The following is a 12,838-nucleotide window of genomic DNA, read 5'->3' as shown; positions in this document are numbered from 1 at the left end:
ACAGATACTAAACTATTTTACTAATTCTTATCCTTCAGGATCTTTGTGTTTTGTAGTTGTTGTGTTAAATTATACTATATTGTGCAAATAGTACTTCCTCGGAATGGATTTCGTTCAATATTTTATTGACATCTATAAATTTGGTGTAAAGACCATATTACAAGTATCAACCATTTAAAATCAAAACAATTCTAAATTATCTTGTTTATAGACGAACAACACATATAATTTCAAAAATGTGTTTTCCAGTTGCAGTTGAAAATTCAGTTCGGGATGGGATTTAGTACAATGGTAGTATACATTTAGATGGTTCACTCACTAAAATATTAAAGTGGAATAGTCAGTCAATTTCGAAAAAATTGCCCTCAAACTTTCTGCATACCTTATATACTAATAATGTGTTGCCGTTGCCGAGGCGCTAATAGTATAGTGGTCAAGATAGTGGCGTAGCAAGCGGGAGACTCCAATTCGATTCCCGCGTATCATTTTTATTTCTAATTTATTTCAAATGAATTTAACAATTTATAAATAGTTTTAATTAATATGTTTTTCATTTTTTATGCAAAAATAAATATTTATTCTCCTAATTATTGGATTAAAATTTAATTTTTAGAAAAAAATTATTATAAGTATAAATGCAAATTTTTAAATGTCAGAATTACTTGAATTAAATTAACATTTTAAAGATTATTTCAATTAATATGACACAAATTTTTATATTTGAAAACAAATGTATTTTATCTTAATACTTGAATTATTGTTTTAATTAAGATGTGAAAGCGTTTTTCTTTTAAATAACTAATTTAAATAAAACTAAAGACAATTTTAATTAATATGTAATTCTTTTACCAGTTAAAAATGAATGTTTTAAAAATAAAACACCCTCAAAAAATGTATTCACTTAATTATAATTTTATTTTTAAACAGGAAAAATAATTGCATATATAACTTAAGTGACGATAAATGTTAATTAAGTTACTGACATCATAAAAATATTTCATTAATTTTTTTATGACATACAAGAGACAGAATGGTAGTTATCGTAAAACCGTTTTAAACGAGATAGATATATTTTGACATCCTGCAAAATTCATAAATAATGATTATCCACAAGAGAAAACTTAAAGCAATCGATAAAAGGACAAATTTCATTTCCATTCAGAAAGTATTTGTTTTTCTTGAGAAAATCGGGCACCGCACAAAGCATATCGTATGTTATTAAAAGTTTTGAATCATCTGCCTGTGCATTCCATGAATTAACACCTGCTTTCCAGTTTTTCTTTTCGATTATTAACATGTAAAATGTTTGCCGCTATAACTATATTTATTTCAGCTGCTCTTTTTAATTCCCGAAATAAATACAGCTTCGTTGAGTTATAATAAATAATTTATCGTTATTAAAATCCAAAATTTTAACTATTTTTAACTTAAAATCATTAAAAGTTTTATTTTGAAATATTATATAGTTAAAATTATGTTTATAATTATTTCAACACTTAAAAATTAAATTATATTTATAGTTCAAGAACAATATACATGAACATAATTATTTTTCTTTTAAAAAATAAGTTAACAGTTATATATTAAGAGAACATATATTTTTATATTTTTCATACAAAAATGAGTATCATTTTAATTGATACCATCTTTAAATTATTAATTTAAGTACTTCTGAATATTTAAACAAATGCATACATATTTATAATTGTTTTTGCTCTAGAAGTTAAATTCTAATCCACAAATTAGGAGAATAAATATTTATTTTTGCATAAAAAATGAAAAACACATTAATTAAAACTGTTTGTAAATTTTTAAATTAATATGAAATAAATTATAAAAAAAAATCCGGAATCGAACTAGAGGTCTCCCGATTGCTACGCCACTATCTTAACCACTAAACTATTAGGGCCTGGGCAACGGCGACACATTATTAGTATATAAGCTATGCAGAAAGTTTGACGGGCATTTTTTCGAAATTGACTGGTTATTGCGCTTTAATATTTTCGTGAGTGAATATTCTAAATCTATACGACCATTGTACTAAATCGCATCCCGAACTGAATTTTCAACCTCGTGACCTCCCCTTGTAAGATTTAACTGCAAACCAGTAAACACATTTTTGAAATTATAATTTTGTTCGTCTATAAACAAGCTATATATATCGCTTGTTATAATAATTTGAAAGTGAAGTAAAAATAGTTTTAGTGCTATAAAATATAGTTTTAATTTTTAAGGAGAAACTTTCAAAATTTTATTAATATTTAATTAAGAAATAGAATTAAAATGTGGGAAAACTCTTTCTCAGGACCCAAGAAAAAAAATACTAAGTGTCATATTAGGTACCTTTCGATCCAACGATCTCTCAGTCTTTTAAAGTATTTTGAACAATTTGTTGCAATGTAGTACATGTGATACTATGCAGTTTATAGATAACATTCAACCTATACATATTAGAAATTAAACTTCTTTAGATTACAAAATGATCATTGAAATGTAAGTGTATGAAAATTACTGATGTTTAATTTTTTTAACTATATTACATATGTTCATTTACCTTAATAGTACGTATTCTCCGTGTTGTTCAATACCATAAAGATATCGTTACAATATTGTTGAGCATTTGGGACTAATAGAGTACTTTTATGTTTTACTCAAGAAAATTATTTTTAAGCACTGAAAAAAATGCGGAAGCATTTTTTTTTTCAGTATTGCTAACGCTGTCCTTTTCTGCGATCTTTTTTAATGAGAAAAGTATCAGAAGTTCGCAATAATAGTAATGACATACATAGTATTTTTATTATTAACATAGTAGACACACTAATGCTATATGTAATACTATAGCATTAGTGTACTAATGCTATATGAGCCGTTTATTTTTAAAATGGGGCAAGTCCATTTTTTGTTATTGCGAAATATTTAAAGGTTTGCGTTTCAATAAATGTAAAAATATTAGTAATTATTAATAGATATATTTTTTGTATTTTGTGGTACCGGATAATGTAGGTTTATAATCCAATAGTGTTTACAGTGATGACTAAAAAAATAAGAGTTTCATTATAACTAAATGAACTTGCCTCACTTTCAAAATTAAAGAATTATTGCAATCATTCATTTAATTGGGAAATAATATTTCAGTTTCATCCGCCTTTTTTTCAGAATAAAAACAAAATATTCTATTCAAATTTTTATAAATATTTATTCATTTGATAAAAAGGGAAACAAAACCAAGAATATTCTAGTAGAAAATATATCATAACAACAAACAATTCAGTTTCATTAAGAATTTCAACGAAATTATATATTTCAGTTTATATGCAGGTATAATCAATTTGAATTTTATTCACAATTTAACATTTTAAAAAATTCATGATGAACGGGAGATATATATGGTAATAAATCCATCATATCTTTGTACTTTTCAGATGTAATAAATCTCCTTTTTTTCTTACATAAAAGATAATTTTATATTTCTGAAATTACTTGGAATTATTTACCCTCCTCGTTGTGTTTACAAATCGATAATTTTAAATTCAAAATCTCGTTCTATCGAAGTTTTGTTGAACATTTTGTATGGTGTATCCCTTGTAAATCTTAACTAGCATATAGTTAATCAATTCACGGTTTCTCCATTGGTATTTTTCTTTCTTTTTAAAACCGCTTTTCCCAGAGGTTCGATTGAAAATAAATTCCCATGTTTAATTTCATGTACTAAAAATTTATTATGTTTTCCACAATTTTGTATTACTTTATAGTAATCCTGAGGAATATGCAAGGAACTGGTTTCTGGATTGAATAATTACTGGATAGTTCCACTCCAAAATCACGATCGTTCGGTAGAAATGAATGTCCTGATGAAAAGAAAATTGTGATCAATGATATTTATTTCGTTGTCACTGGACTGAATAATCGGTGATGGAAGTAAACATTATTATCGACACACAAAATTAAGATATACTTTTTATTATTTATAAAATACTGTACAACCAACGATTTTCAATATCAAAAATAGATAAATAGAAGCACCCTAGATTTCAGGCATGATGTCAAACGGCCACATTTCCTTCACCATAGAGCGATCGAAGCTAAATTTTGCCGTAATATATTCAGTCAAATATATTACGGCAATCTAAGATGGACTTGCACCACTTTCAAAATAAACAGATTTTCAATACTGTTAAGAGCTAAAACTTCCATCTCCAAAATACTAGAATCTAAATATTTTTTTACTCATAAACAGATCATAACAAGTTTTATCTATAACTGCCATTATCTCCATTTTTTTAAAAAATAGACTTGCCCCACTTTCAAAATAAACGACTCATATAATGCTACACAGTAGACACACTAATGCTACATACTAATCCTATATACACTATTCTAACTGATGGAACTCTAGAATAAGGGAGAAAACAATTCTTTAAAAAAAATCCTTCATTTTTCATCAGTAAAAAAGAAAATCGAGATCAATTCCCTTAAAGATATAACGTTTTTAAGGAAAGATGTTAGGTGCTGATAAATTTTAGTATTATGTTCAATTTATATAAGTTAGGATTTATATTTATATGCTGAACACAGTTAGCGAAAGTGCTGCAGTTTCGTAGTAAATTGTACTCACTATGACGCCTTTGATAACATGCTTTGCATTCTTTCAGTGAAAGCCATAATATAATTAAAAATAATCAGAGACTTAGAAAGAAGTAATTTTTGACAGAATAAATCTTTGCCAAAATTCTAGGTAAACTAAAAGTAAAATTTTAGACAATTTAAAATTCCTAGCTATTTTTTTATATTTTGCTTTGATAAATATTTTTAATCTCTTAATTTTAAATTGTATTGTTAAAGCGTTTTTTTTACAAATGTTTTATATTTTTACAGTTATTTTTAAAATTCAGTACTATTATTCTTTTCAATAAACTCCTTTAAAAGTAATAATGCATTTAGTTTCCAATTTCACTTAACAGATGGCACAACCAGGCAGAAAGTTGATGTGCGTTTTCTTTGATTCTTTTCTGACCTTGACGTCTCTTTCTAAATACTCGTCAATTTCGACTGCATAACTTCCGTAAAATACTTTCATTATTATTATTGGATATTTTATAATTCCAGCAAATCAATAAATAGATTGGATTTAATAAAATTTTAAATAAATATTTCATATGAAAACTGCCGCTTCAAATTGTTTTTTTAATATATATATATTTCTGACAAATATCAAGAACATTAATTCAACAAACTTATTCATTTCGAAAAGTCCAAAAAGAGTTTGTATCGGTATTACTTTTTATAATTAAATTTTTGTTAAGTAATTATTAAACGCGTGTTTTTTAATATATAAATCTTTCAATCAATATCGCAATAAAATCCATAAATAAGAGATTGAATAAGAAAAACTTAAATAAACATTTTTAAAATGTTAAATACTTTTAAATTTCTAACATTATTTGAAATTTAAAAGTAGTATCTTTATTCTCTTTAATATCCGTAAAAAAAATGTTTTAGACACATGGAATTATAACTAATTGAAAGAAAGTTCCAAAATTTCCCTAATCTCTTGCAGTAAAAAAAATTTCGATGCAAAGTTGTTTTTGTTTTTTTAATTGAGTAAACTTTTCGCATTCTTTTCAGGTTTAAAATATCTTCATATTTACCTCGTTTGATGCACTTTTTCCAATAAAATACTGAAAATGATGCAACACGTCTTCTTCTTAGTGAAAGTTGTCAGGTAGCTACGGTTTACCATTTATTATTATTCTTAAAAACATCATTCTAAAAATTTAATAAAGACTGTTATCTTAATCATTTTGGTGACAATGTATTTTCCTTATAAAAGATAAATGGATTAAAATAGAAAATTAGTAACTTATTTTTAAAAGTCACAAATTCAAAAATGATTTTAAAAAAACAATACAGGAAGTTGATTTTAGACCCGTTGGAAAAACTTTACGCATTAGAAAAATTAATGTTATTTCAAAACAATGAATCCAAAAAATAAATATTTTAAAGCAAATATATAAGATGTAAATATTGTTATTTAAATATTTTGCTAATCGATCTCAGAAAGGCAGGAAAATACATAATTTTTCCTGACATTAAATACATTTCCAGAATATTTGTTGTCTTCTTCACAAAAAAGTTAAATTGCCTCCGAAATAATATGTACCTAGGCATGAGCTATGGTTAAAGAAAATGCTCCGAACGTTTCTAAAACCACCTGTTCAATTAACTTGATTTATTGAACTACCACTTCAGGTTTCTCGGCAAGCTTTGACTAATTAAAAGATATTGAGTCCCATTTTTAAAATGAAATATACTTTAAAATAAACAGCGCCGATATTTAAACCACTAGTTTTTCTGTAATAGTATTTGTTGGTGTTGTCAGATCTTTATTGTCTTTTATGGCTGGACTTATCAAGATGTACTGTGTTTTATAAAGAAGATCAATGTTCTGTAATTATACGTTATTTTTAAAAATATATGTATAATATTTCGATTTATTTTTTAAAACGTGAGACTTTTAGAGGTGAAATTTTTATACTCAATCTTTGCAAGACTTATTGCTAATAAAATTACTGAAAATTGTGATACAATATAAATACTCAATAAAGTTTTAAATATGTGTATTGTACCTGTAATAACTACTTTTTCCACAAAGGAATAGCAGTGCATATAGATGCGATATAAAACAAAAGTCTTTATTCCATTTAAGTTTTAAATGTAGGTACAACAAAATTTCAAAAAACTTGTTATAGGCATTCTTTAAAGTTTATTCATTATTGAAAAGTAAGTCTATTTCATACTTTGGTCATCAACAACAGAAGAAAAATAAAGGATGAAATATTTAAAGCAATAATGAAAACAGGTTTCACGACAACAATGAAATACATTATTGGAAAATATACTTAAAATATTTCAGAAAATTAAAAATTATGGCAAAAAAATTATGGCATTGAAATTGCTATCATTGAAAAGATATATTTTTTAAAGACAAATATTTGAATATATATATCTGTAATATTGTATTCTGAATATACTGTATAATATTTTTGAATACCGAATGATACAATATTATGTAAGATGCTGTGGTATCTGGTATTATGATTCTAGAGCTCAAAATGACCTAAATTTCGGTTAGATGATTAAATACATCAATACACATATTTATTTTTATTTAGTGTATTACAAAATGAACACATAGAAAATACTTTTTATATACTTAATTTTGGATTTAAGCACATTGTTCCTGAATTGTTCCTCTCTTAAGCAGCTGAAATTTATTTAGTTTTTAATTTTTTCAAAAATCTCATTGACATGTATTATAATGTAATATAATATAACCAAATTGATAACAAGAAGTGTCATTTGAATGAAAATAATTAATTTGAACTAAAAATCTTGTCAATATTATTTAAAAACTGGTTATTTTTTGAATTTACTCCTTGTTTCGGATAATTTTTAGGATGAAAATGTGGTCGAGATATATCATCAAATATTTTTACACCTGGAAAGGATCCCGATAAAAAAAATATTTCAACCTTGATCAAAGAATTTATGAAATATTTAAGTATATGATTCTTTTTGCATTATTTCTTTTTATATCGATCTATATAAGAAAGTCAAGGGCATCTGAGATATCTATACATATACAAACGGCATCTTATTTAAAATAAATCGCTTTTTTTGTTTTAATTACTAATTTAAATTTTATAAATCATTCCACAATATAGATACACCATTGTTGATGAAGGGGTCGAATATTAAACTCTTTAGTTTCTAAAAATATGCATAATAAGGATTATACTTTCAAAAATCCTTTGGATTATTAAAAAATCAAAGCATTAAATTTATTGCTACTAAAAAGAAATTCTGCTATGTTGTTATCAAGTAAATTAATTTCTTACTTAGAAAAATAAAAGTTTTTGTGTTTAATATGGTTTTTTGTCAAAAGCATATTTACATGTGACTTCAACAAGTAATTGATTTGATGGCATAAAATAAATTATGTAATCTCTACTTATTTCCTAACAAGTAATCATCTTCCTCGTCTGCCTGGGAACAAAATGACTCATAATCCTTATTTGCACCCGCAGTCTATATAGACTTCCTTTTACCATAAAGTGTCGCCATAATCCAAGAATACAGAAGTGAGCAGAACATTGCTGCCGTTGGAACATAAATTCGTCCGGAAGAATGTCTCGGCATTGGGGTAATCATGCCCACTTCGTTTGCGGAAAGCTGTAAATTTGGCCTCCAAGTTGCTATACATAGTGACTGAAGCTTCGTGATTCAGGGGCGGAGAATGCTATTTATTAGAACAACAGATATGTCTTCCTTTGAGTTGGGCATACGTACATGTTCGTATGTGTGGCTGCTACGCAAGTAACAATTCATTCGGTGTCTTGTTATGAAGAATGATTAATTTGTGCTAATCATATTTGGGCGACTTAAGTCCCGTGTATCGCGTTTTGTAGAATGGAAGGTTAGTTGTGATTCAAGTGATGAGAAAAGGTTCTGATCTCCCTCGTTCGAGATGAATGAAAAGCTGCAGCTTTTATTCTTATAATACATAAAAATATCTGACCTCTAATACTCTTGTTTGAGCTGAAGTGTTATTAAGTTTATTAAGTGATTTTAGCTTGCTTAAAGAAATCTCTTTTATGAATGGTTTCTGAAGTTAAAGGAAAACAATTATGAAAAGTTTATATGGAAAAATGTCAATACTGAATTCACATAAATAAAAATATAATGAGAAAGTCATTCGTAAAATTTGTATAGAATAAACAACTTTCCAAAAAATGCGATCAAAGAAGAGAAATTATTGAGCATATTTTAAATGAAAGAATATGCATAAAACAGTATTTTTTGCGAAAATTAAATTTCATTTTTATGACTAATGTTTTGTATAAATTTGTTTCCTTCTAGAAAAACTAATTTTTATATATTATTCTTTTAAATTAGAATATTCACATAGCGTGCAAGTTTCACATACATAATTCTAATCTCTTTAAATTTTCAAAAAGATAAGAATCCTTATATCATTTTTATTCATGTGTTTTTATTATTATTGTTTTTCCTCATCTTTCTCTTCTGCATATTTTATTAATGGAAATTCAAATTGAGTAGTAACTATATGCCGTATACGGTCATTCTTGTTTTTGTAAAACAAATATTATTTTACAAAATTAAAAAAAAAATATTTATTACATTAAAACTCTTTTAAGTATATAAATGGTATTCTATATTTCAATACCGTTCTTTTTTCTTCAATATATATTGTTACAAAATTTTTTTCTTCTACTACAACTTGCTGTCTAATCCTCCAGTTTCTCTACGTGTCGGCGACTCCGACTCCTCTCACACCACTTGTGACGATACACACGACGACTCGGACGATCCATACAACAACAACAACTTCGTAGCAAGATTTGGGATTATGGAGCACCCGCCCGGCGAAGCCGGGCTATCTCCTTCCTAGTAGCATGTAGACTTGGTATCGGATGTGCCTTGGACTGCGGCAATCTGGTGAGTGATAACAACTTCGTAGCTTGATGGTTGGGTTGACGGGGCGCCTAGCCCCGGCAGGGGCTTATCCCCGGTAAGGAGAGACTTCACAGTGCTTTGCTGTCTATACTTTGCCGTGGCCGTCTTCGACGAAATTTGGAGATGACGAGTGTCAGGACTCATTGTGATTGTCTGATATTAGGGTGAAGGGGGGGGGGGATACGCTGCCGTTGGGCTTAGTAAGTTTTTACTGCTCGTGAGCTAGAATTGGCTATTGAGATACAGTATAATTTGAGTTTGAAAAAATAAAAGTTAGGAAGAAAAACTAAGGGGCTGAGATAAATTAAAGTAGTATATTACGGGGTCTTCTAGAGTTTGTAGATGGTTTATATTTAGGGATTTTAGCTATTGCTTCATTTTCATTCTTATCCATGTTTTTAAAGAAGTTAGTGGCTAGATTTTTAATGAATTTTTTAAGAGGGGGATAGTCTAGGCATAAGTACATATTTGTATTGGGCATGTAGTATTTCATATTGCAGAAATTTCTAATTAAGTTATTTTGCTGGCGTTCAATAAGTTTAAGATTAGTCTTGGCAGCATATCCCCACACAGGGCAGGCATAAGTTAATACTGGACGCAAGTAGGCAGAGTAAATAAGCATTTTATTTTGTCTACTCATTTTGGAGTTTCGAGAAATTAAGGGATAAAATTTACGAGTTAGGTCTCGAAACTTTTTAGCTGTGTAAATAAAGTGGGGTTTCCAAGTTAATTTACTATCTAGAATAACACCTAAATATTTGCATTCCTTAGACCACGGGACAGTTTGATTTTTAATTTTAACTGGGGAGAAATTCTTTTTACAGTTATTTTTATTAAAAACTATAGCTTCAGTTTTACTAGCATTTATTTCAATTTTCCATTCGACGAACCAGTCCTCAAGAGATTTAATATGTCGGTTCAAAGCTATGGTAATGAAATTTTGATTTTTGTTTCTAGCTAGTATTGCAGTGTCATCAGCGTACATGCACAACATAGTGTTAAATTGCTTGGGGATATCATTAATAAACAAGGAAAATAAAATTGGCCCTAGTTTAGATCCTTGAGGTACACCTGCAAGAATAGGTTTTACTTCCGAAAATTCATTGTTTATCTTGATTTTAAAGGATCTGTAACTGAGGTAAGAAATTATAATTTTGATAAGGTGTGGGGGTATGTTGTAATTAATTAGCTTGTATATAAGACCATCTTGCCAAACTCTGTTAAAAGCTTTCTGAATGTCAAGGAAAACCGCTGCAGTTTTTTGTTTATTTTCAAAACCTTCTTCAATGAATTCTACTGCTCTAATTAATTGGTGGGTTGTAGATAGGTTACGGCGAAATCCAAATTGTTCAGGTGTTAGTATATTATGTTCTTCTAGGTAATTATTTAATCTATTGAGAATTATCTGTTCAGCAATTTTGCTGACAGAAGAGAGTAGGGATATGGGCCTATAACTGCAGGGATCAGTTGGGTCTTTTCCTGGTTTTAATATGGGGATAACTGCAGCTGTTTTCCATGACATGGGAAAATATCCTAATTTGAGAATGCTATGAATTATATTAATTAAAAATTTTAGGTAATTGTACGGAAGTGTTTTTAACATTTTGTTGTTAATACTGTCAAGGCCAGGGGCTTTTTTGATATTAAGTTTTTTAATATGATCCTTTAATTCATCAGTTGAGGGAGGGGGAATATCAATAAATTTTTGTGGCAATGAGTCGAGAAAGCCTTTGACTGTATTATTTACATTATGTTCTGTGGTGAAATTGCTCAATTCATTAAGTTGAAATTGTTTCTCAAGGCTAGCCGCCAGGCAGTTTGCTTTTTCTTTATCAGTTATTGCAATACTAGCAGGGCCTTTAAGGACCGGAATTTTTTGTTTTTTACTTTTAAAAGTTTTGACAAGTTTCCAGATTGATCCGTCTTCTGTGTTAACACTAATTAATTTGTGTATAAATTCATTGCTTTGAATTTTATTGTTAAGTTTTTCAATTTCCTTATTAATTTGGTTCATTAGTCTCTTGAAGACTGGGTCTCTGGTTTTTTGAAAATTTTTCCTGGCAAAGTTCCTGTCCCTGATTAGGTCTCTAATTTTAGGGTCAATAAAATTTTGACTATTTATAATGGGGGTGGAGGCTAGATTTTTTGCATTAATAATTTGCGATTCGAAGATGTTTACAAAATGGTCAAGTTTATCTGGGTTTGTAAATTCATCAATGTTTGGGGTTTCTGATTGACTGAGGGTTAATTTAAAATTATTCCAGTTTGTTTTAAATTTATTAAGATTATTGGGCAGGGAATATTTAAAGAAAAAATTTAATAAGATGGGATTATGGTCAGAGCTAAGTTCAGGTAAGGAGTGAATTTCATATGGGTACAGGAAGTCTTTAATTAAGGTGAGGTCTATTGTATTGGCTGACTGAGGCCCAAATCTAGTGGGGGTGGACGGTGCTATAATGTCTAATCCGGCCTGAAGGGCGAATGATTTTAGGGAATTACCTTTTGGGCAGTTACGCTTACAATCCCAGCTAACGTGGTGAGCGTTAAAGTCTCCGCAAATTATTTGATTAGGTCCTGTTTGCATCAGGTTTTCGATGTCGAAAATAAAATTGGAATTATCTGCACTAGGGGGGATATAAATAGAGATTAAGGTTATTGGATCTTGATTTTTAAAATTTAATTTTACTACATTAGCTTCTACATGTTGTAGTAAAGGTGGGGGGACCTCACTGTGAGGTAAACCATTTTTAATTAAAATTGCAGTACCGCCGCCAGCCTGGTTAACTCTGTAACTGTAATATGAGAAATAGTTTGCCAGGAAAATTTTTCTTTGTGGTCTAAGGTGGGTTTCTTGCAGTAGGATTACATCGGGGTTATACTTATTTACAAAATTACGAAGGTCAATTATTTTATTGTTAATGCCATTTGCGTTCCAATAGACTATGCGAAGGCTATTGCAGGAGAAAACTAGTTAGTGACAGGTAGACTTGGGTTATCGAATGCCTTCATGAGTATATCCAGTTTTTCCATAACAGTGTTTGCGGTTTTTAGTTTTTTAAGCTGTGAAAAGAGTAAAGGGTACTCGGTCGTTAGCTTTTTCAGTTCTTTCATTGCTTCTATAATGTCAGCGAAATCATTGCCTTCTAAAACGGTGTTGTTGGCTTGTTTGTGACCATAGGTTTGTGGCGCCAGCTCTGGTGGGCTTGTGTGGTAAGAGTGTAATGGAGGCGCCATCTCATGATGGCTTGTGTTTTTAAAAAGACCTGCAAAACTGACATTTGGCCTGATCAGAGCTTGGTTT

Source organism: Argiope bruennichi, chromosome 3 (genome assembly GCF_947563725.1).
Source record: "Argiope bruennichi chromosome 3, qqArgBrue1.1, whole genome shotgun sequence".
In the NCBI taxonomy this organism is placed as follows: domain Eukaryota; kingdom Metazoa; phylum Arthropoda; class Arachnida; order Araneae; family Araneidae; genus Argiope; species Argiope bruennichi.
This window is presented reverse-complemented; position numbering follows the sequence as displayed.